At 36.0% G+C, this 26996-nt stretch overlaps 1 protein-coding gene across 6 annotated transcripts in view; it reads right to left on the minus strand.

Moving 5' to 3' along the window:
• FRK (fyn related Src family tyrosine kinase) overlaps positions 1 to 26996 on the minus strand; it is a 158189-nt gene that overhangs the window by 27513 nt on the left and 103680 nt on the right. The window lies entirely within an intron of this gene.

A 26996-nucleotide genomic window follows, 5' to 3' on the forward strand; every position in this document is an offset into this window, starting at 1 on the left:
TGTCAAATAGCATTGTCAACAAAAGAGAGGCAGTTCCAAAGTAACATTTTCTACTTCTTACAGAGTAATGGCAACTTAACATAGTGGCTGTCAAGCATATTAAGCTAAGAAATTGCTATTAATTCTGTGTGCAAAAACTCCTGCACTTGTAGACTCGTGTTTATTTGGTTTGTTTTTAGAAGATTTGTTTATACTTTTCAAAACCATTACAAAGACAACCATGATGATTCTCCCTATACCACTGCCTCAGAAATCATGCTAAGATAGCTCTACACCAATAAGTGAATAACATTAATTGATTTGTTATGTTGTATCTCCCATTAAAACACAGTTCAAGACACATGCTAATTTTACACTGAATTCTCTTCTACAGCAAATAGAGTAGGATTCCAGCACGAATTATTTTGAGAGAAGAAAGTACATCTGTCTAAATTATTAAAGTGGCATCATGTAGAAGAGTTGTTCTCTCCTTTCCTGGGGAAAAATATCCACTAAGACTAAAGAGAACAAACACAGCTGATTCATTTTATGCATACAACTCAACCTATGGGTCTCAAAGGGCACTTGGCTCTCAACCATGAAAAGTCTGTGTGCTGTGGACATTGGTCAGTAAGTTTTACTGTTAAACTGTAGTTTGAATTAGATGATGATCCATTAAGGAAGTGTCTATATTAGTTGACTCAAGAAAGCTTACCAAAAGAGCTTTTTGAGGATACATCTAATAGGTGCCAGGTCCTAGGGTCTGTCAGGGTTGTTACTGGTCAAGAAGCCCAGCTGAGGTTACTTTATAGTTAGAGGCAATAATCAATAACTTTTCTAGGCAAAAATTAACTATCTCTTCCATATGGCATAGCATAGAAATTGTGAGCCTGAACCATACATTGGTTCAAATGCTGATCACATTTTTGAGAAAAATTAGTCTTATTCTAAAGACCCCAATAGTCCAATCCCTTATGGGAATAAACCAACTCCTTATCAAAACTGGCTATTAGGTGTTCAGTACAGAATGTAAATTTTATTGTTTATATATCTGGTATGTAAAGCAGATGAGTATCTTTTTAATTAACAATATATAATTGTAACATTCAATATTTTGCCAGCTAATTTAATTGAAAATTACAATTTCCCATGAAAAGTACAATTTCCCATAAAAACAGCATTTACAGCATCTCATATTGCAGAGAAATGCTCAAAGAAATAACGTGATTCTTTATTACTCTCGGGACTCTAACTCCTCACTTGGTATTATATCTGCAATAAATCACCAGGAATTAACATACTTGGATTATATTATCTCAGTTTCCTACAGAAAATCTTTCACTGGGTAAAGATATAATGAGACATGAGACCCAGTGTATCTACTTTTCAAAACTTACTCTAAGGAAATAATCTAAATATTTACATGCATTTATTTAGTTATATCCCTACCTTGTTCTAAAAATGTCTGAAAGTTTGCATAAATTATAAAATGCCTCAAAATATAATAAAATTACAAATAAGTAGATGAAGGAAATAAGAAAAAAGGTAAAGAAAAGGACGATGACTCCAGGAACTTGCCTATTATGCTTTACATAGATATCTTCAGATGCCAATCCATGTTCAAGCGATGTGAGCCAGATTTGGCACTGTGCCTTTCTAGCGCTCACAGTAAAGAAGTAAACACATTCAGTTACCTAATTCCATGAAGAAAATATTAATAAACTATTAATCAAAACACATACACACACACAACTACAGTCATGTGCCAAATAAAGATGTTTCAGTCAACAACAGCCTGCATAAATGACAGTGGTTCCATAAGATTATAGTGGAGCTGAAAAATGCTATTGCCTAGTGACCTCATTGTGCTACCACTTGTAGCACAATGCATTATCACATGTTTGTTGTGTACAGTACATAATATATGATAACGATAATTAACGACTATGTTACTGGTTTATGTATTTACTATGCTATATTTTTTGTTATTATTTGAGAGTATACTCTACCAGCCTGGGCAACACAGTGAGACCTTATCTTTACAAAAAATGAACAAAATTAGCTGAGTGTGGTGGCACATGCCTATAGTCCCAGCTACTCAGGAGGATGAAGTGGAAGGATCATCTGAGCCCAGGGAGGTCAAGGCTGCAGTGAGCCATGATCACACCACTGTACTCTAGCGTGGACAACAGAGTGAGACTCTGTCTAAAAAAAAAAAAAAAAAAAAAAAAAAAAAAAAAACCACGCAAAACAAACAAACAGAGAGTATACTCTTTCTACTTATAAAAAAAATTTAACTGTAAAACAGCCTCAGGCAGTTTCTTCAGGAGCATTCCAGAAGAAAGCACTGTTATCATAGGAGATGACAGCTCCATGGGTGTTATTGCCCCTAAAGACCTTCCAGTAGAACAAGGTGTGGATGTGGGAGATAGTGATATTGATGATCCTGACCCTGACTAGTCCAAAGGTCGTGTGTGTGTTTATGCCTTTGTTTTTGACAAAAAAGTTTAAAAAGTAAAAAACAGAAGAACTTTAAAATAGATAAAAGCTTACAAAGACACAACAAGAGAATATTTTTGTAGAGCTGTAAAATGTGTTTGTTTTATGCTGTTATTACAAAAGAGTCAAAATATTTTTTAAAATTAAAAAATGTATAATGTAAAAAGTTATAGTAAGCTAAAGTTCATTTACCATTGAAAAAAGAAAAATATTTTTTATAAATCTAATGTAGTCTAACTGTACAATATTTATCATAAAGTACAGTAACATCACAGGCCTTCACACTGACATCACACGCCTTCACTGACCCACCCAGAGTCCTACAACTTGAGTCCTGCAAGTTACATTCATGGTAAGTTGCTTATACAGGTGTAACATTTCTAATATTTTAAACCATGTTGTTACTGTGTCTCTTATATGTTTAGATATAAATACACAAATACTATTGTGTTACAGTTGCCTACAGTATTCAGTTTAGGGACATCCTGTACAGGTTTGTAGCCTAGGAGCAATAGGCTATACCACAGAGCTTAAGTGTGTAGTAGGCTATAGCATCTAGGTTTGTGTGAGTACACTTGGTGATATCCACACAATGGACTCACCTAATGACACATTTCTCAGAACATATCCTGGTAGTTAAGTCACGCATGACTATATTTCTGATATTAAAATGAGAGAGAGAAATTTCTCACATTATGTCCTCATAAGGAAAACACAAAAAATACAATGAGCAATATCATCATTAACATTGTTAATAGTAAATACACCAATATATTGCAAAGAACTGACTCTTACAATGTCCATTAATACGGACCAGTTAACAACAGGGAATTCAATAAAGGTATTTGTATGGGAAACCACAACAACACAGTTCACCACCCAGAAGAGGAAAAGCAATTTGCACAAGAATGTTCACTGCAGCATTTTTCTAGGATTAAATGACTGTTAAATTGTAGTAAATCTGAAAATTCAGAGTCGTTTTTAAAATTATATAATTGTAAAAATTATCTAGCAGCAAGAAAAATATGTAAAATGTATTAAGTGAAATGGTGGGATACAAAATTAAGAGAATATCATACGGAAACATGAGGATACATCTGGCAGCTCACATGTCCTAGAGCCCTTTACTGCTAAAGGAATCCAGCTGAGGTTCCTTGTGGAAACCATAATTGCATGTGGGAAAAGATGATTAAATTTGTCAACATGAAAATAATTGTGTTAGATTGGCAGATTTGTGGATGTTTTACTCCCTCTGCTTTCCAAACCAACTGTAATAAAGTTATACTGCCTTTAAAATAAAAACATACACTTAATGCTTCCAGCTTTTTTAGAAAAGCAGTATGAGAATTAACAACTTAAAGACAATGTCTGGACATTTTGCTGAAGACACTGTCTGGTATGATACTTGATATTCTTTCCATAAAGACCTCATGAACTCATTTCTCTTTGAACTTAATGCTTAAAATTATAATGTGTCTCCTCTTATACAAAAGCCAGTGAGAAGCACAATGTGTTTCCCTTTTTGCCTTATCTGCCAGAGAACCCCTGGCTAAACTGATTTCTTAACTGTGATAATTATCTTCTGTTAGAGACTCAGCATGATCTATTTCTCTGTTCTTTTTCATTGATTTTGTCTTTTTTATGTTTAGCTATATTTTATATTATGTTTCAGCATTATATGCTGACTTAAAACCTTTTGGAGATATATGGAAATACATGCACAAATGAAAAGATAATCAAATGACACAGCACACTTACTAAACATAAGAAAGAATTAGTAATGAACTGAACTGGCCAACAATAAAATAGGCTGATTCTCTGGGATTTTTGTTTATGGGAGGTTTGAAGCTTCAAATTATGAGAGATTCCTCAGCAAAGACAATACAGTAGTAGACTAACTAGACATTCTTCACAACTTCTCTTATTCTATTAATGAAAAGAAATGGAGAAAAGAGAATATGATATGTGAACCATCAGAAATTTTAAAGATGGTTTAATTTTTTTTCTTTTACTGATGAGAAAAACAAAATCTAGAGGTCTGAAGTACACTGTTAGTTGTTTTCAGAGCTGGAATCTAAGTCTAGCCATATGAGTGATAGTAGAAACAATAGAAACATTTAACCACTAATTTCCTATTTCTCGATCAAAGAAAAAAAGGTAAGAACTTATTATTTTCTCAGTAGGATGTTATATGTTCCAAAGCTTTCTGAGGGAATTCTTTCCCTTCTCTCTCAAAACTCTCCTAAAACTCTCAAAAAAGCCTTCCCCATAATGAGGGAAAATCTTGGGACTCAATTCCTCTTCTCTTTTTCCCCACCCAATTTCAGTAATTAGTAGACATGTTGAACAGGGTAAACATGAAAGTCATACAGAAAGGTAACAAACGGTAATTAAAATACCTTGAAATCAATTTTTATCTCCTTTGGAAATACAAAGGAGTATTTTTTGTATTAGAATTTATTTTCATAGCAGATTATTGTATTTCATTTTTTCACCTTGTTTCTACTTATACAAGAAAACTATTGGTAATTTGATAATTATTAATTCTCATTTCTACAAGCAGATAGCTCTATTTCTTGGAAATTTCATCATATTTAATGAGGACCCATGCTGTTTATTTCAGACAAGGATTAGACAAAGGTTACTGTGATGGTTACTTTTATGTGTCAAATTGACTGAGCTAAGAAATGCCTTGATAGCTGGTAAAGTGTTATTTCTGGGAGTATCTGTGAAGATGTCTCCAGAAGAGATTAGCATTTGAATTAGTAAAGAAGATCTTCCCTCATCAATGTGGGCCAGCATCCTACAATCCATTGAGGCCCTGAATAGAACGAAAAAGGTATGATGGGCAACTTCACTCTCTCTCCTGGACGTCCATCCTTTCCTGCACTTGTACATCAGAGCTCCTGGTTCTCAAGCCTTTGAGTTCTAAGACTCACACCATTAGCTCTCCCACTTCTCAGGCCTTCAGAGGCCTCTGACTGAATAATTATACCACTACCAGTCTTCCTGGGTTTCCATCTTGTAGATGGCAGATCATGGGACCTCTCAGCCTCCACAATTTTGTGAGCCAATTCCCATAATAAATTTCCACATATATATACTTTACCAGTTCTGTTTCTCTAGAGAACCCTGACTAATACAATTAAAGAGGGTAGACTCTGTTTACTTTTATTTGTCATTGTTTGGTGCAAATGTAGGTCAGGTCACATACAAGTAAACACTTCACATAAAGAAAAACCACCCCTTAGTTACAGCCTGCACTTTGAAGGCTGGCTAATCATCTTCCTAATGACCCTTACTCATTCAGGGGTGAACCGGGTGAACAACTGTGAATTACTCAGTCTTATTCATCACTATTCCTAGAAAAACAGCTCAAAGTACACATTCCAATGAAAGGTGGGCCAACAGCTCCATCTTTCAGTGCAAAACGTAGCATTCTTTATGAGTAATAATAAAAGCTATTGAGGCTTGGTGGGGTGGTTCATGCCTGTAATCGCAGCACTTTGGGAGGCTGAAGCAGGTGGATCACTTGAGGTCAGGAGTTTGAGACCAGCCTAGCCAATATGGTGAAACCCCATCTCTACTAAAAATATAAAATTTAGCCAGGAATGGTGGCATGTACCTCTAATCCCAGCTACTAGGGAGGCTGAGGCACAAGAATTGCTTGAACATGGGAGGGGAAGGTTGCAGTGAGCCAGGATTGTACCACTGCACTCCAGCCTGGGCAATAGAGTGAGACTCTATCTCAAAAAAAAAAAAATCTATTGAAGTTGTATTGAGCACCTGACCTAAGCAAGTACTGTGCTAAGTGCTTTTTAATGTAATATTTTGTCTAATCCTCATAACAACCTGATGGGGTTTACAGTGGAGAAAACTAGTTTATGAAGAGATCAAGTAATTTGTCCCAGGATACAGAGCAAATATCTATGAGTGCTATGGTTCAAAACCAGGTAGTGAGATTCTGAAGCCCACACTCTTAATCCCTACATATCTCCCTCTATTGTCAACCAGCAAGCACTTTTAGGCAGCTATCACAAGGCACTGCTCACAGCTCCAAAAGCAAGTAAACTTGGAGCTACTATTTAACAAGATGATGATAATGCTTTGGATAAAGTCTATTCTACGACTGACACCTCTTAAAGGGAAATACTAGGTTGCACATTACCTTCTTACAGTATTTTTCTCCATCTAATACCATAACTCTATTTTCCTTAGTCTTATAGATACAAACCAAAATTTCAATTCACATTATCTTATTCCCCAAGTGTCCTCCCCATCTTGACTCCTCTCTCTCAATGAATGGCACTGGTATTCTGAAACCCAGACATGAAAGCTGGATTCCTCTCTTCCTGCCTTCTTACCTCTGGCTGGGCATTATACTCTATCAATTTGTCCTCTGCACTACCATCACCTTGCTGTTTCTCTGCCTAGAGTGTTTCAGTAGCTCATAGTCTGTTTTCCATGTCTCCAGCCTCACTGTCCATCTTCCAGTCACCAACATCATCTTTCTAAAATGCAAATCTGACCTTGTTACTGTCCCCTTTAAAGCTCTTCAAGTGTTTCCCTACTGCCTAAAGTTCAGACCCCATAACAGAATTCTCCATTGCATCTTATCCTCAAGGTTTAAATGCTTATTTGTTGCTCCCTGAATGTACTATGGTGTTTTCTATCTCTGTGCATTTTCACAAACTGTTAAAGTAGAATATCATTCTATTTACACATTACAGGGTAATTCATTTTTCAAGGCCCAGCTCAGGCATCTCCTCCTTTATTAAACCGCCTGGTGTAAGCGAGCAGAGTAGCTCACTTCGTCCTTAGCATCCATTGTGTATCTACCTCTGTTATTGAATTCATTCCACATCATTGCTTATATATTTACCCTGTACTTCTCCTACTGGACTTTGAGCCCTTTGATTGTAGAGACCATATCTTCTTTATTATCCTAGTACTTAGCACGAAATTTTCAAATCAGCATTATCATTCTCGTCATCATCATGACTAATATTTATTGAGCTCTTATTGTATGTCAAACATGGTGCCAAGACCTTCACACACATTATCTCAATGAATTCTCACATCACTCCTGATATGGGAAAGTGAAGCTGAGATGGCTTAAACAGTTTGTTCAATACCACTCAACTATTAAGTGATGGAGCTGAAACTGAAATCCAAATAGTTTGATGTCTGTGCTCTGCAACCTATTGGCTCAATAAGAGTTCTCAGCACATGTTTGGTGGATAGGTAGATAAACAAATGGATGCACTAATAATGAATCTACAGAAGTAAGTCCCAAGCAGAACATGGCCTGTTCCATGAGTTTTGATGTTTAGTCCTCTTGTTTTTTGTTTTGTTTTTTTTTCCCTGAAATCTCAGTTGAAATATCCTGTACCTGTTTCCCTCTCCCATTCACACAAAGTCTAAGGGGAGATTAAAAAAAAAAAAAAAAAAAAACAAAGAAAAAAAAACTCCAATAGCTTCTGAATTAGACTTTGAATCACACGATCAGTATCCACTTCTGTTGTGAATTTACTAAAGCCCAGTGAATGAATTTGATCTACTTTTTGAAACAAAGTTGTTTTGATGTGCCAATTCGGTGATAATTTAGAGATCTTCATTTGGAGATCTTAATTTAGAGAGCTCACAGAGCATTTTTCTATCACAATTCAAGAAAGCTTCAATAAGCACATCCTTGTGGGTGGAATACCATCTGACGATTACAATGACATCACCCTGAGCCTTGTACTAGAAAGGCAGCATGGTGGGGAAGAGCCTGAGCATGGTCTCACAGAGAGCTGGATTGGAAATGAGATCTGCTACTTACATGTAAATCAATTAATTCATCTTCTCTAAGCCTCAGTTTCCTCACTGTAAAGCCAAAAAGAACACTCCCTGCAGGATCATGGTGAAGATGATAATAAATACACCTAAATCAGGGTGAGCATTCCATGCATAGCAACTACTACTACTTGTTTCCAAAACCCCACACAAATGGCCTCACTAAGCCCAGCCCTTTCATGAGCTCTCTTTGGGTGGTTACTTTTCCTTTCAGGGACTAGGATATAAGACAAGGATAGAGACAGTGGTGAGGGCAAAACACTGCAACTACAATTTTTAGTAATGTGTTTAAATATTTAAATGCTACAATGTTTATTTTTAAAAAGAATGATGAATGAGATCTCAATCTTATATTTCTTTATTAGAGTTTGCAAAGAATTTTCACATACTCTTTTTTATTGTACAATGGGGTGGATGTCCACAAAAGTTCTGAGTCAGATAGCCTGGCTATAAACCTCAGATTCTTTACTTTCTAGCTGTGTGACCTTGGACAGCTACTCCATGACGCAGTTTCTTCCACTGTAAATTGGTGGTAATAATAGTACCTACTTCACATAAATATGCTAAAACATGTAGAAATGTTCAGGACAGTGTCTAGCACAAGGGAAGCACTCTGTAGATATTATTCTCATCAACCAATAACGTAGACAGGACTGATGCTACAACTATTTTACAGATGATGAAACAGAGGCTCACGTAGTGGATGCCCAGAGCTTCTGATTTCTAATCTGGAGTGATTTTGAGATAAAGAAAAAAGATAAAGAAGAAAGTATCAATACTTTCTCCCAACAAGCAGCAAAATCATTATGATTAGAATGCTAAGTGCTTATATTATACATATATTTTATAATAGACAACTTTTCAATACAGTGATGTTGCCTTTTGGTGGGGGGGAAACAGTTATTTGAGGCTATTTTTATACCATTAATATGTGTACAAATTTATGTCTGGGACTATTTATGTGAAACATGGGGTTAATTATTCATTCTCTCCTAGCCTTTGCCATGACTCTCAATTAGATGCAACATTCTTCTCCATCCCACTTACTCAGGATGTGGCCAAATGACTTGCTTTGGTGAACTGAGTAGGGGCAACCATGACAAACGGCTGTCTTCGCAGAAGCTTTAAATAATTTGGTTTGCTTCTTCTTAGTCTTCTGCTCTCCGCCATGAGAAACCCATGACTCACATAGCAGCAGCTCCTTTAGCCTGAGTTCCAGAATGAAAGATACATGGAGATTACCCTAGGTCTGTCTACCTTAGACAGAGCCCAGTCGAGCCATGACCAAACCAGCAGCCATTATATGGCTTGATTAAACCACTTAGATTTATGGGCAAAAGTGATTAATACAGGACATTTCAAAGAAAGCACTGTGACTTCTGAATAATACTTAAAAATTATTAACAGATCCTGTTTTAGAGCTATCTGCTCACATCTAGTCATGTTAACATGGATGAGTAACACTCTATCTAGCCTTTAATTCCTTCAGTTACGAAAACAGTGTTTTAATGAGGTGATCTCTTCAGTTCAAGTTCTCTACTTCTAAGATTCTAGCAAGAAGGTTTACAGAAATAAAGTTATCAGAACATTCAGACGTGGTGGAGAAAAATTATGATCTCTACTCTCTGAAAGAGAAAACTGAACCACAAACATTTGGATGAAATCTGAAAATTCTAGAGACTCATTATTGTGACAAGGCACATCCAGGGAAATGTGGTGGGTTATACATCGAGTAATGTGTGTTGACACTGGGATTCTGCTCTGTGGGCATCCCTTCTACCCCTGATAGCAGCTCCATTAATTTGCCTAATTCTCATTTTTTTGCAAACTAAATTATCCAAACAAACAAAACAAAATGCTGAAGCTACATCACAAATTCCAGAGAGAAAAGAACAAACCCAGTACCTTCTTCCTTCCTTCCCACAGGCAATTATCATATCATCTCAATCTCTTCATAGGCCATGGATGCCAAGCTACAATCACGGGACAAGCTCTACGAAGGCTCTTTATTGCTCAGGCTTGAGTGCTAATGACAATAGCAAATACTGATTTTGCTCGCTATGTGCCAGGCTATGTTCTAAGCAGTTTTCATGCATTAACTCATTTAATCCAAACACCACCACCGAGAGGTAGGTACTATTTTTTATCTCCATTTTGCTGAAAAGGAAACTGAGGCATGGAGAGGCTAAGTGACTTGCCTAAAGCCACAGTTCTAGTAATAGAAAGAACCCAAACCCAAGCACCCTGGCTGCAGAGTTCATTATCATAAACTGCAATACTCTTAATGGGAGAATGCATTTGGAGCTCTGATGACCTTATCCTTCCAACCGAGATAATCTTAGCATAAAATTCTGCTTTCAGATTTCTTACAAATTGAAGACATAAGAAAGTAATCCTCATTTCTACTCTAACTCATTATTATTATACACATAAAATTAAGTGTTTTCCTTGATTTTGACCACTTGCTTATCTTATAAAAACCAGAGTAACACAACACATTAATATCTTTCCTATATGAGTGTCTCTTTTCATTCAGTTGGCATTTCCTCTCTACTGCCAATTAGAACATATGCTTCACAACGCAGGAACTGTATCATTTGCCATTTAGTCCAGCCCTCTGAATACTCACTGGCACTTAGTAGGCATTAAATAAATATTTGATGAATGAATGCATGGGTTTGTGAATGAATCACAAGTTCTTTAAGGCGTGGATCATCTCTTTGTTCGGGACTATACATACAACAGATATATAGAAAGTGCTGTTCACTATAATTACATAAAAGTGAAAGTATAATTTTTGCTTATTTTTCCTTCTTTTATGCTTGTGCTTCCTACTTACTTTACTTTTCACAAAATCTTTTTTACAAACATCTGCAGGTGGTAAAGAGATAGCTCTGCAGAGAGAGGGGATTGAAAGAAAGTCCCTGCTCTGCTGAAACAAATAGGAAAATAAAATTCCGGCAATGCATAGGCTTTTAAGACAACAAAATAGTTTCTCAGATTGCAGTTCCTGTGCCAAATTTTCTAATAATATAATGCAAGGCATGTTTCTAAAATGCATTAGAAATGACTTCATGATTGACAGGATGCTGATAAATAGTTATAAAGCAGCTAATGTGCATATATCATTTTAGATACATGATTTAAAATTAGAAATAATAACTTATTAAATTGGATTGTGTTTATTTCATTCATTTTTATATCATGAACACATTTTGTGTAACTATCACCATATAAAAACTAGATGTCTAAACCATTAAGAAAAATTAAGCTTTGGTCAATTTTCTAACGTTCATAAAGCAAAACTGCTACTGTATGGAAGTGGTTTCATATAGCATAAATTACTAAAAATGCTTTTAAATTGTACATTTGTTTTCGACGAAAATCATATATTCTTCTTTTTATGAATTAATGGGTCATGAAAACTAAAAACAAACAAAGTTAACAAAAACCTTCTATGTTTTGTCTACATGATGGCATGTTATTTCTGACGTGCCACAAGAGGGAGCACATGTTTGAGTGAAAGCCCTCCAGTGGCCCACAGATGTAAATTAAGAGTATGGAGGGAAGAGTTGGGTAGCACTCAACATCACAGTGTCCCTGTTTGTATACGCAATACACTACTTGGACTTCATTTCACATTATTTTTTCAATAACATATTTTTGCCACGTGGAATAACAAACATAAATTTCTTACATACCTTATTTGATTTAAGAATCAGGCAGCCTTAAGATTCAAACATTTATTTAGTTGTTATTTACCTGAAATACAAACTGGACTTAATTTCTCAAGCCCATTGGAAAGAAAGAGGAACTGGATGCCCTCTTTCTGACTGACTTTCATCACCAGGGCCAGAGCTTTAATTTCCTGTTCAATCCAAAACCCGGCACCAGGTCTTCTCAAATGTTCTTCAGACAGAAGGAGGCAAAGAATCTCTTCATCTCCCTCTGCCTTCCACTGCTTAATTTTTTAAATTCTTCCCCTTTTTTTCAGTTTGAGATCATTATGTCTACATGATATCTAGGTCTGAGAAGCAGAGAGACCAGTCAATCTCAGTTCTGGCACTTTCTAGCTATCCAAAAATACTATCCATATTGGATTTATCATGGCCAAATTGATAATATATACAATCCAGTACCTTTGTTAGTTATTCAAGCATAATGGTGGTAATAGACTAACAATTTACAGATCTCCTTTTTATTTCCTAAATGGTTCAAAAGTGCATCACAGAAAACATTTTCCAATTCTTTTATTTATCTATTTTATTTTAGATTTGGGGGTACATATGCAGGTTTGTTATATTGATATATTGCATAATGGTGAAGTTTGGCTTCCTAGTGAACCCATCACCCAAATAGTAAGCTTTGTACCTAATAGATACATTTTTAAACTCTCACTCCCTTCCCATCCTACCCCTTTGTTGAGTCCCCAGTGTCTATTATTTCCATTTTTATGTTCATGTACCCATTGTTTAACTTCCACTTGTAAGTGAGAACATGTGATAATTGGTTTTCTGTTTTTGAGTTATTTCACTAAGGATAATGCCCTCCAGTTCCATCCATGTTGCTGCAGAGAACATGATTTCATTCTTTCTTAGTATAGTACTCCATGGTATATACATACCACATTTTCTTTATTCAATCAACCATTGATTGACACTTATGTTGATACCACATGACCTTGCTATTGTGCATACTGCTGCAAATAAACATACAGGTGCAGGTGTCTTTTTGGGATAACCATTTCTTTCACTTTGTGTAAATACCCAGTAGTGGGATTGCTCAGTCAAATGGTAGGTCTATTTTCAGTTCTTTGAGAAATGTCCACACTGTTTTCCATAGGAGTTGTACTAATTTACACTCCCACTACCAGTGCACAAGCATTCCCTTTTCTCCGCATCCTCACCAGTATCTTTTATTTCTTGATGTTTTAATAGTAGCTATTCTGAATGGTGTGGGATGGTATCTCATTATGGTTTTAATTTTCATTTCTCTGAGGATTAGCAATGTTGAGTATTTTTTCGTGTTTGTTGGTTGCTTCTGTGTCTTTTGAGGAATGTCTGTTCCTGTCCTCAACTTACTTTTTAATGGAGTTGTTATTTTCTTGTTGATTGGTTTGAGTTCTTTATAGACTCTGGACATTAATCCTTTGCTGAATGCATAATTTGCAAATATTTTCTCCTATTCTGTAGGCTGCCTGTTTACTCTGTTGATTGCTTCTTTTGCTGTGCAGAAGCTCTTTAGTTTAATTAAGTCCCATTTGTCTATTTTTGTTTGTGTTGCATTTGCTTTTGAGATCTTTTCCTAGGTCAATGTCTGAAAGAGATTTTCCTAGGTTTTCCTCTAGGACTTTTATAGGTTCAAGTATCACATTTAAGTCTTTAATCCATCTTGGGTTAATTTTTGTATGTAGAAACAGAGGTCCAGTTTCATTCTTCTGCCTATGGCTACACAATTTTCCCAGCACAATATATTGCATAGGGTGTCCTTTCGTTATGGTTGAATTTGTCAACTTTTGTTGAAGATCAGTTGGTTTTGGCTATGTGGCTTTATTCTTGGGTTATCTATTCTGTTCTATTGATCTGTGTGCCTACTTTTGTACCATTACCAGTCTGTTGTACTTATTATAGCCTTGTAATATAGCATGAAGTTGGGTAATGTGATGCCTCCAACTTTGTTCCTTTTGCTTAGGATTGCTTTGGCTATTTGTGGTATTTTTGGTGCCATGTGAATTTTAGAATTTTTTTCTAATTCTGTGAAATATGACATTGGTAATTTGATAGAAACTGCATTGAATTTGTAGATTGCCTTGGGCAGTATAGTCATTTTAATGATATTATTCTTCCTATCCATGAGCATGGGATGTTTTTTCCATTTGTTTGTGTCATCTACTGTTTCTTTCATCAGTGTTTTATAGTTGTCCTTGTAGAGGTCTTTCACCATCTTGGCTAAATGCATTCCTATTTTACCTTTGTTGTGGCTATTGCAAATAAGGTTCAGTTCTTGATTGGTTCTCAGGTTGACTACTGTTTGTGTATAAAAATGCAACTGATTTTTATATGTTAATTTTGTATCTGAAAACTTTACTGAAGTTATTTATCAAGTCTAGGAGTCTTTTGGAGAAATCTCTCAGGTTTTCTAGGTGTAAGATCACGTCATCGGTGAAGAGAGACAATTTGAATTCCACTTTTCCAATTTAAATGACTTTTATTTCTTTTTCTTGTCTGATTGCTCTGGCTACAATTTCCAGTACTATATTGAATAGGAGTGCTGAGAGCAGACATCCTTGTTTTGTTCCGGTTCTTAGAAAGAATGCTTTCAACTTTTTCCCATTCAGTATGATGTTGGCTGTGGGTTTATCATCTAAGGCTCTTATTATTTTGAGTTATGTTCCTTTGATGCATAGTTTGTTCAGAGTTTTTATTATGAAGGAATGTTGGATTTTATTGAATGTTTTTCCTGCATCTGTTGAGATGGTTGCATAATTTTTGTTTTTAATTCTGTTTATGTGGTGAGTTACATTGATCAATTTGCATATGTTGAATCATCCTCCATTTGTTCCTGAAATAAAACCCACTTGATCATGATGAATTATCTTTTTGGTATACTGTTGAATTCAGTTTGCTAGTATTTTGTTGAGGATTTTTGTATCCATGTTCATCAGGGATATTAGCCTACAGTTTTCTTTTTTTGTTATCCTTGCCAGATTTTGGTATCAGGATGATAATGATTTTGTAGAATGAGTTAGAGAGGAATCCCTCCTCCTCAATTTTTTTGAATAGTTGCAGTAACATTGATCCTAGCTTTTCTTTGTATGTCTAGTATAACTTAGCTGTGAATCTGTCCGGTCCTGGGATTTTTGTTGTTAGTGGTAGATTTTTTTATTACTGATTCAGTTTCAGTATTAATTATTGGTCTATTTTGGGAATTTTATTTCCCAAAAATTTTATTTCCCAGTCATAATGTCACTTTATCATTTCTGACTGTGCTTCTTTGAATCTTCTCTCTCTCTCTTTTTGTTTCTTTCTTTTAGTTAACCTAGCTAATAGTCTATTTTCTTTATCCTTTCAAAGAAATAACTTTTTCATTTCATTCATCCTTTGCTCTTTCAAAGTAAGAAAGGTTCTTAATAATAAACATTGTCTTAACAGAAAAACAAATTCTGTGCCACTATTTTCCATTTGCTTTTACTCTCTACTAAGTATAGTGGTGTTTGTTGTCTCATCTCCTGTAATGCCCTCCCTTATAAATCCCTTCAAAAGAAGTAATTGCTCTCTTTTCTGGGTTTTAAATCACTTGGCATATAACTTGATTATTATGCTTGTCATAGTGTGACCTATTTATTTGCTTACATAATTATGTCACATAGTAAACACAAATGAAAGTTCTATGATAAATGAGTAAATGTATGAATCGATGATTAAATGAATGGTTAAAAATAATTCAAAGTGTTTCTCCAAATATTTTTGAAAATTTCTTTTCTATATAAAGACAAATTGAGGCCAGGAAAAAAAAAACAGTACCATTCTTATTAAAACAATTCAAACTTTATAAGAAAACAGTTATCAAAAACAGACTTCAACATGCAAAACACCATGCTATGTCTTGAGTACCTTGCTCAAAGAAAGTAAAGAGAAAGGTTTAGAAGATGGGAAGTGCAAGTCTTAATCATGCAATAGCTTATGTCATAGCATAGCATAGTTTGACTTAAAGTAATACAAACGATTAGGCAAGAAATAGCTTTTAGCAAGGCTATGAAGGGCTTAAATGTCAAGGTAAATAGGAATGTATGAGGTTTGTAAAGGAGAGCTGTTGAAGGCTTTTGACTCCTCTAAATAAAAGAGAATGAGATACAATAACCAAAGCAATGCATAAACTGCTATCTATTATATCAAAAAGCAAATAAATAGAGAACCAGAAAGGACATTTGGAGAGATTCGAGTATGAACTCTGTAATAGATAATATTGTCGTATCCATCTGAAATTTTCTAGGTTTAATAATGGAAATGTAATAATGTAGGAGAGTGTCCTTATTCATAAGACATAAATACTAATGCTAAAGTTTTTAAAGTTGAGGTGACATGATATCTACAACCTATACATGGATGTATGTAGATATACAAATAAAGGAGAGAGAGGGAGAAAGTAAATGTCACAAGGTGTTAACATTTAGTAATTTTAGGTGGAAGTATGCAGTTATCAACTTTATCAACAGTCAGGCAAAATGTATACTTATCAACTTTTTAAATAAGTTATGAGAAAAATAAGAAAGTTTTTATATGTTTTTATTGAGTTTTGATATGTAATGCTGTGAAGAATTCTGAAGCCAACTCAATTCTCATTCTTTTGTGATTAACTTATTTTTTCCCTGGATGTTCACAGAATTTTTTTCATTTTTCCTTGATATTATAATATCTTGAAAAGATGCCCTAGGTATAAATATTTTCACTTATTTTGCTTGAAATACTGTATTTTCAATCTGCCAACACGAATTTAAACATTAATATAAAAGAGGGCTTGGCCTGACTTCACCACTACACCATACATTCATATAACAAAACTATACTTATACCCCACAAATTTACACAAATAAAAAAAAATTAAGGGTAAATGTAAGCATGCTTTCTTGAAAAATAAAAAAGAACTCAGGAAAGCTTTCTTATGCTACATATTTAACTATTGCTTGCATTTAATTATTCTAATAAATTTCAAAGAAATGCCTCCTCTTTGTGCATCATCTGTCCTCACAAACTTTAATCTATTATTCTTTTTCCCCAAAGAGCATCTTAAGTATGCTCTTTATATCACTAAGTGATATCTCTCATCAATTGCCTTTTCATGCTGCTTTTTATACTTAATTTCATAGAATTTGTGCTTTCTTGTATTCTGAGATTTCAAATCAAATGATTTCAAAATTTATCTAATGTTCCTTTCAGTGAATTATGTCTCAAATGTAGGAGTTTTCTATCTTCACGTTATTGTCATCTCTTATAGTATTCTTTTTCCCAAACCACGTTTTGTAGAAAACTTAATGGTTCTATGACCAAGTAGTTTGAGATATTCAGGGTTGAAAAAGTTCTATTTCTTTGCCATAAGACTTATCAGAGACTTTAATATGCTTTGTCAAGTCAAGGCAGAGATAATGTAACATGGGGTACTTTCAAGTGCACTTAACTGCTGAACCCTCTTTCCAGTGAAACACTATTGGCTTATCAAAGAATTGGGGTCCTAGAAGATAAGTTGGGAAATTTTGTTATGGGTATCCAGAATCTCATGAACCCCCCTTTTTTTTTGTCATTATACTCATCTTTGAATGAAAAGAAACCTGGTACTTAGAAAAACATGTGCCTGTCCTCCTTGTTATGCATTTGGATGAGTCTACTTTCTTTTGTTAACTCATACACAGCAGGGCTGCAAATGCATTAAGTCTCTAAACATATTAGCAATGTCTAACAAATATTCAATCCCTATGATTTTGCCAGAAAAAGAGTGGATCTCCCCGTACTTTACTGGCATGGCCACTGACAATAAGAAACAGAATTTAATACTTTGCAATTGTTATGACCTGCAATTGCAATTGTGTCCCCTTCTCAAAATTTATATATTGAAGCCTCAAATCTCAATGTGATGGTGTTTGGAGGTGAAGCCTTTGGGAGGCGGTTAAATTTAAATGAGATCATGAGGGGTGGAGCCTCCATAATGGGATTAATGCCCTTATAGGAAGAAAAAGAGATCAAAGCCCTCTCTCTGTCTCTGCCATCTGAGGATACAACAAGAAGGTGGCCATCTGCAAACCAGGAAGAAAGCCCACACCAGACAACAAATCTGTAAATAGAAATGAAGGGAGCTATGTGGTGCCTAGGGAAGGGCCAGATCATTGAGTTTGTTCCACTTAGGAGGGCAGAAGCTGCCTGGTTTTCCACTAACTGCACATCTTGTCTCTCTAAAACAGGGGCACACACTGAGCATGAGTGAAAGCATCTTCCTATCTTCACCTTGACTAGCACTGATCTGATGCATAGGTCAAAGTCTATTCTAGCCACTTAACAACATCTCAACCTACATTCACACTGATGGTGTGAGAATATCTACCCAGATTCTAAGAAATCATTGGTTGATAGACTTAGTTTATACAGCTACTATGATTCTGCATCTCTTATGTATGTTTTGAATAGTTGAATAGGAAGTAGGAGGATGCTTACTCCAGCCACTATCTTAATCTGAAAGTACAAAATGTAAATAAAGGATCAATTTACTTCAGCTGTTAATAAAATGAAACAATCAAGGGGGTAGAATATATCATGAATTACAAAAATATAGCAATTTCTCACATGACTTATCAACTTCCTACTTACTTATTTAATATCTGAAATTGATTATTATAAAGCAGTATCCAAAGGGTAATAATAGGCATTATTTCTTTGTTATGTTTTCCTCCAAATTGCTCAAAATATCAATACAAAAAATCTTTTTAACAAACCAAGGTAAGCAAAAGAAGAAAAGAAAATTAAGACAAGTCAATATGAGGGGTTCACAGACAAGCAAAAGAGGGGAAAAAAAGAAAACAAGCCTTGTAAAGAATATTTCTAGAAATGTTAGTTATGAATTTTCAGTAAGATATAAGATTTCTTCATGAACCAGTGCCCTAGAGGAAAAGGTTCTTTGCCTGTGCATCTGCGTGTATATGTGTGTGTACAGATGCAAACACAGATATATGTGCACATAATAAAATGTTAATTTAACTTTATAGAGTATTTAAAACATTTGAAATATAACTTATCACTGGTAATGTTTAGAAAAGGCAGTACATACCATAACTCACAGAAAAAGTCACTTGCAATTATAGGCAGTGATATTTGCAATTTAGCTGAACACAACTAAATTATGACTTTAATTAAAAGGCATTTTCTAAGATGGCACCAACATGTTTAAAATTTAACACATTTTATATGAGATACTGGAGTTATTAACATAACATTCTCTTTCTGCAGCATGTGCACTTTTTAAAAAGCAAAACATCTTTAACCAATATCAAAATGCTCCCAGAATCCATAGAAGTTTCATTGCATAATAAATTCAAGGAGCAATTTTTTTTTGTTTTTCCAGTCGTTTAATATGTATCTCTTCTTGGGACATACAATTGTCTTTACATCTGTAGTTAATGGTAATAGAATTACTGACAAACACTAGTGGCCACAATGTTCGCATTAATTTTAAATGAAGAATGAATGAATGGCTCAAGGGACTGATGATGAAACTTAGAACATTTTGTGATTGGACTGAGTCACATTAGAATGACTCTGAAGATCTCAAAAGTTTGAACAGAATCATGGTAGCTGAAGAGTCTGTATAAAGTGAGTTTGGGACAAATTCTGTGTCTGGCAGAGACATAGAGGGTCACACTAACAAGTGATATGTCTTTCTGATTGTGTTTCCTCTACAAAAGTCTTATTACCTGGAAAAAACTGACCTGTCAAGGTGTGAAATTGTCTTTCTAAAATAAGTCTGAAACACAGCAGATAGGAGGATTATTTGTGATCCTACGTGGCCCAGACTTCTAAGGTTTAAGGCAGTGACAATGGCCTTGATTATCTCTGCGCCTTATAGACTACAATGTAAAGAGGTGTTTGTGTGGCTACTGATTTTACAAAACTCTACTGTAAACTATGAAGATAGAGAAGAAGCATGAAATAGAAGCAATAAAAACATGTTCTTCTACTCAAGGAGTTTAAAATCTAGTTTGAGATGCATATTTTTACCTACAATGAAAAAGCCACTCAAATTTAAATGAGTCTTTTAATTTGTAAGTTCAACATGAAGGATACACACAAGGTCAACAAGAAAGGAGACACAACTTTCCTAAGGAAGCTGTTACTGTTCTCATTACTTTTTGAATTGCCTTTAGAATTAATTACAAGGCATGCAGAAATATTTACAAAGTTACAAATCCAGAGTATCATTCAAGTTAATCATCCATATTATTCAGAAAGTTGCTTTGGATAATTCTGCCTACTTCCAAGTATCAAAGCTGCCCTTAATGAACACACAATTACCCCAGCTAAGGGATATCAAATAATTATTACATAAAGTAGTATTCTTTCTAAAAAGGCAATTCTACCATTTGTGCAATACTTTGCACAATGGTAGTCAATTACTTTGAAGAGCAAAACATGTATTTGGTTCTAAAAATTCTAACATGCTTATTTTTCAATTAAATTATGCCACTAGAGAGGCCTATTATATTCTCAAGAAGTGACTTCACAGTGATCACAAACTACTATTATAAAAGTCCTGCATACTCCATGGGAACTCCAAGTTCACTGTGAGGAAATTTTATCACAGAAAGTACTCTGCTCAAAATCAGTACAAACAAGTCTCCCTGACCAAAAAAAAAAAAAAAAAAAAGAGAATGGCTACTTGTATGTTCACTCATATGTGTCTCAAGCACCTCTGAGATTATTTCCCTTGGTTCCTTCCCCTCTCTCTGTAAATCATCTCCTCCTTAATACCTCATTTAGCCAAAGACACCACTATCCCCCAATCCCTCATGTCAGAGATCTGACATCCATCCTAGGATCTCATTCTCCCTTATTTTGCCCCATTTCTGATTAGTCACCAGTTTCTGTCAGTTTTGTCTTCTAGATATTTCTCACCTCTATTCTTTTCTCTTCATTCCTCATAACTCTGTCCTGGTTCAAGCTCTCATTTATGGAGAAAGGAGACTGTGTAGAAAAGAATCCTGGGAACTCTTTCTGGATTGCAAAGCAAAGGGTTCACTAGGCCTGTCTCACTGTCACCCCATAGGGACTGCACCTGAACTCAGCTTCCCACAGGCCAAGTGATTTCCTCTTCTGAGCAAAAGGAGCTGCCATTTCCCACAGCACTTGAAGCTCATAGGTGCTGGGCTTCCCAAAGAACCTTGCAAATAACTGATAACTAAACTCAGACTGCTTAGCACCAAAGCAGTCTTTATCCCCAGTCCTTGGGCGACTCCCATACTTGCTCATAAAAAAGAAACAGCAACAGAGGGGCCCTATGCTTCTGGGGATGCCTTCTGCTAGAGCAGAGACAGTGCAGCCAGCTGAGCTTGGGATCTGTCGTTTCTCTCTGCAGAATGCTGATGGACTCTGCTCATCTTGCACCTATAATTTCAAACAGCAACTAGTGATTCTACCATGTGTGTTCCTCTCATTTCCCCCCAGACTGTTGCCTACAAATCTCTCATCCATTCTCAACATCAAAGGTAACATCTAACAGACAGATTACACCAATTACTTTCTGCCTAAAACTTTGCTCTGTAGAACAAGGTCCAAATTCCTCAGTGTGATATACAAGGTCGTGAATAGTCTAGCTCCAACTTTCCTTTCCACACTTATTTTCTACCATCCCTCCTCACCTTCATCCACTCCCCACATGCACCCACACACCTGCACTATCCTCCACCCTTCCAATCACTCCACAAAACACCAGAAAAACTCACAACTCTGTGCATTTGTCTTTGCCAGAAATAATCATTTACACACAGCCACCTTAAAACACAAATTGATACCTTCCCTGACTCCCCTCAGAGATTTGGCCCCTGCCCTCTCTTGTCTCACAACAAAATAACTGTATTGTAATTATTCTCTAGACTGAGTTCAGGGACTGTGCCTTGCTGGTCTTGGCTGCCTTGCATTTACTAGAGGGCCTGGCACACAATGGGCATACGGAATGCCGTTGAAGAAATAAACAAAGGTATAAGTATATGTCAACTCCTAGATGCACCACCCTGCATATTATTGATGAGCTCTTTCGCCTTATGGCCTCAGTGTAGTCATTTCTCAATTATCTTCAATATATTATTGTTTGGTGCTGAATGGGTTTCACTGACGAAAAATCTGAAAGCTCTACTACTCTGTAGGCTTTTACATGCAGAGTTGCCTCAAGTAAAATCAGAGTATTCAATGCAGAATCTCCTCTGAAAAACTCAGCTGCAGCTCAATTTTAGACCCTAAAGTGCATTTTCTTTAAAGTGTACTTTAAACAATAAATAATACTAATGCTTATAGAACACCAACCAGCAAATTAATATTAATGGTAATAACAATAATAGTTTCCTTTAAAGTAACTGACTGAAGTCATGAAATAGCCAAACCAGTTGACATGCAGTTAGAATTTGGTATTTTTCATCAGAAAAACAATTCACTACCGATGACAAATAAGAGTAAGGTCACTAAAACTATCTGTCATGCATCTAATGAAGACAGATTCTCTGGCTACCACATATAATATGTAATATCCAAAAGCGCTGCTGTAATTCACAGCTAATTAGTGTCTTGCCATTATGAGAGGTGTCACGGCCCTAACTCTCTTTTCAGATCTACTCAGACCTCACAAGAGCAGACAGCCATTCAGGGATCACAACAACACAATTAGCACCCACCCAACCTTGGGCTGCTACTTCTCAGCCCACTCAGCATCAATAAATCATGCACCCTCATGAAGCTCTTCTCTGACAGCTCCAAGCCATTGTTGCTCAAGGAATAAAGACAATACTTCTAAGGAAACTCATGTGGGAAAGAAAGAGATAGAAAAGGGATATTTTTTGCCTTCCTTTAGCAACACAGCAGTCAGCAAAATTTAAGACCATCAATTCAGACTGATTAAGAAGACAACTGCACTAAGAAATAAATCTATGAGTGGTATATCTGAAGATCCATAGCAATAATCAACAGTCAGCAACTGGGTTGTTTGTTATAATGTGGATATATTGAAAGCCTTTTTCTTTCCATTTTTCTCCTGTATAGCCTTCTCTCTGGCTAATAAGAAAAATTTTCTTTCAGTAGAACATAATGGTATGCATTTACTTTGTCCCCCAGTGAATACACAGCAATCAGATAATTTGTTTAAAAGACTAAATTGTTTGACTTCATTGAAAAGAAATCATAATGATATGCTGGTCTCTAAGCAAGGCCTGCAGAGCTTCCTAAATCCATAAGCAAGCTCTAGAGTATTCACAGCACATAACAGCCAATATCCTTGTAATTTTGTTCTAATCCTGTAAAGCTGTTTTGTTTCATAACATTCTACTTAGAGAGTATTCTGAACAGTCACTGTAGCCTGGCCATTATTCAAAGATATAATTCAGGTAATTCTACTTTAAGTTTGTTTCCCTCATGAAAATATCATTCTTTCTTTTTTTTTTTTTTTTTTTGACAGAATCTCACTCTGTCACCCAGGATGGAGTACAATGGCGTGACCTCTGCTCACTGCAATCTCCACCTCCCATGTTCAAGCAATTCTCATGCCTCAGCCTCCCTAGTAATTGGGATTACAGGTGTGCACCACCACGCCCCATTAATTTTTATATTTTTAGTAGAGACAGGGTTTCGCCATGTTGGCCAGGCTAGTCTCGAACTTCTGGCCCCAAGTGATCCACCCACCTCAGCCTCCCAAAGTGCTGGGATTACTTACAGGCATGAGCCACCACACCCAGCCTCATTCTTCTATATTTTTAATGCTAATCTAAAAACATTTGATCTCGCTTTTGACTAAATAGCTGCCACCTAATTTGATACATATTGCCAAAGACAAATAAACAAACAGGGATTTATTTAAACAAGGAATTCTCTTATAACTCTTCTTATTAAGCATAAAGATTTCAAAAAGATTTTTCTTCCTCTGAATATATTACCATGAAAATATGCAAATATTCAACTATTTATCTGTAAGGATGTCCACTGTATCATATTTTATAGCAGCAAAATAATTAAAATGTACAAAATATACAATAAGTCAAATAAATGATGATATACCCACGCAACCTCTAAAAGTAATAGAAGAATATTAAAGGGCGTGCAAAAATGTTCACAAGATACTGCAAGACAGAAATAAGAAACATGGAGCTTGGGCTGGGCGTGGTGGTTCACGCCTGTAATCCCAGCACTTTGGGAGGCCAGGGAGGGTGGATCACGAGGTCAGGAGATTGAGACCATCCAGGCTAACACGGTGAAACCCCGTCCCTACTAAAAATACAAAAATTAGCCAGATGTGGTGGCACATGCCTGTATTCCCAGCTACTGGGGAGGCTGAGGCAGGAGAATTGCTTGAACCCAGAAGGCAGAGGTGGAAGTGAGCTGCCATGGCGCCACTGCACTCCAGCCTGGTCAACAAAGTGAGACTCTGTCTGAAAAAAAAATAAAATAAAATAAAAATGGAGCTTGGATCCATGTTATACACATACATGCATACATGCATGCACACACATATGTATATACATATGTCTGTACACATATGTGTGTATATTTATATAGATATAGATAGATTTGTAGATATATACACTATTAACAAAAGTTAACCTGAAAGAGCCGGTCCTTCAAGATGGATCCCAAGTGGCTAACTGATTCTAAATTTAAAATAGAACCAAGGGTCCATTTGCTGATAGAGGTCACGCATATACTCTGAGTTTCCTGAAAATCCACACCTCTTTAACTTTGGGACTTTCAGAACTTACTTGCCTTGGCCAATCATGACCCAGCTGTATCAACCAATCAGGACTCAACTTTAACAATCAATCAAGGTTCAGCTGTATTGACCACTCAGAACTAAGCAAGTTTGAATCCCTCATTTGCATAAATGAAACTGACGGGGAACCTGGGTAGTAACTTTTCTATGAAATCATAATCCTCCCTTTGTTCTCTGGATTGCATCTTTGTTTTACACAGAAGGCTGCATCTTCTGGGTCTGCAAACTTCACTGGAATAAAGTCTCTTTCTTTCTAATTCCTTTTTGGAGAATTTTGTTTACAAAACACACACACACACACACAAGTATTTCATTATTTACAAGCTAATGTTTGATGCAGAATCTCTTCTGAAAATTCATTTTCGGAACAGAAATTTTCAAAACAAAAATTGTGTTTTCTGTGTATGGGGGTATGAGTATGTATGTATATGTATATATGCCTAAAAAATATACTTATAGGTCCAGAATTTTTAAAAATCCTGACAGGAAAAGTATTTTGATATTTAAAATGCATCTTTAGAAAGTCTTATTCTAGATTATTCTTCTTTAATCTGTTTGCTTATAGAAAAGTTTTTATGTTTCTTTCATAATGAGAAAAAAACACTGCTATATGAAATATTCACTTATATCACTTGGATATACAGATGTGGACTGGTGTGAAGTCCCAGCCTGGTGGAGCATCTGTTCTGAGTGGCTAATCCCATCCCATATCAGTCATTAGATATTTTGATTAGCACCTTGGGTATAAACAACATTTAAGGTAAGTGACAGGCCAGGCATGGTGACTCACGCCTGTAATCCCAGCACTTTGGGAGGCCAAGGGCGGGGGGCGTGGATCACGAGGCCAGGAGATCGAGACCATCCTGGCCAACATGGTGAAACCCCGTCCCAACTATAAATATAAAAACTAGCCAGGCGTAGTGGTGCGCCCCTGTAGTCCCAGCTACTTGGGAGCCTGATGCAGGAGAATCGCTTAAACTCGGGAGGCGGAAGTTGCAGTGAGCCACTGCACTCCAGCCTGGCAACAGAGCGACACTCCGTCTCAAAAAAACAAAAAAAGGTAATTGACACATCACACACAATCACATTTCAAGAGTAACTGTCAGAACTAGCATACTGTAACCTCTCATCCATGGATTAGGTAGTAGTGAAGTTGAATCCATGTGGTTCTGGAGTACAACATTGACTCAGTGTCAGCATAGTCAGGACCTGAAGTATGGACCCTCGGCAACACCCGCCTCAAAACCACTGCCCTTGATTCTCTCCAGCTCCAACCCATCTACCCTGATATTTGGGACTACCAGGTGTGGAGAAGGATAATGTGTACCAAATACACACAGCCTGGCCAGAGTTCAGGTCAGATCAAAGTTCCCAATATATGTGGAATTATGGCCTGATTTCATGCGGCATCATGACGGCTGCCCTGATTTCCAGCTCAGTGAGTCAGGCAGACACAATGAGGCAAATGGGCATCATGTTTAATCAGCATTTATTGCAGGGCAACAGGAATATAGGGAAGCAAAGCCTCTCCCTCCACAAGGTTCACATCTAATTGGAGAAACAGAATAATATTTATTTAAAGGGGATGATAACACAAATGACAGGCCTTGACAATACAGAGACAATACAGAGAACAGAATGGGGCAAGAAGAGAGAAAGCCTCATATTTAGAGATGATTTAGTGTAGGGTCTTAAAGAAAAGATATTCTGCAACCTGGTAATATACCTAAAAATATAGCTTTTTCAAAGCAAAGACATATATTTAGGTACCTGTAACTACTGAGTACATTTTCAGGTCTCCTGTGCTTCTTTTTTCCTGGGGCAGTATAAACACATACTTGATCCTTAAGTGAAAAACTACATTTGAATAAATTTTACATATTATGGGGTTAATCACATATATTTGCATTAATCATTTCAATTCATTTTGTGTTTAACCAGCAAAGAGAATTGAAATGCCAGAAGAAGAAAAAAATTATATTGTAGCAAGATAATTTTGACAACAGTATAGTTTTTGTTTCTTCCTTATCACTTCCCTAAAAGAATCCTAGGTAATGTAAAAGTTAGAAAACGTCAGCAGATCCATGTTCTCCATTTCATATCTAGAGCATATATATTTGAAACTGTTTATAGAGACTTCTAGCCACAGACAATATCTTTTTGGCTATTTTTTATAT

This window comes from Pongo abelii, chromosome 5 (genome assembly GCF_028885655.2).
Source record: "Pongo abelii isolate AG06213 chromosome 5, NHGRI_mPonAbe1-v2.0_pri, whole genome shotgun sequence".
In the NCBI taxonomy this organism is placed as follows: Eukaryota; Metazoa; Chordata; class Mammalia; order Primates; family Hominidae; genus Pongo; species Pongo abelii.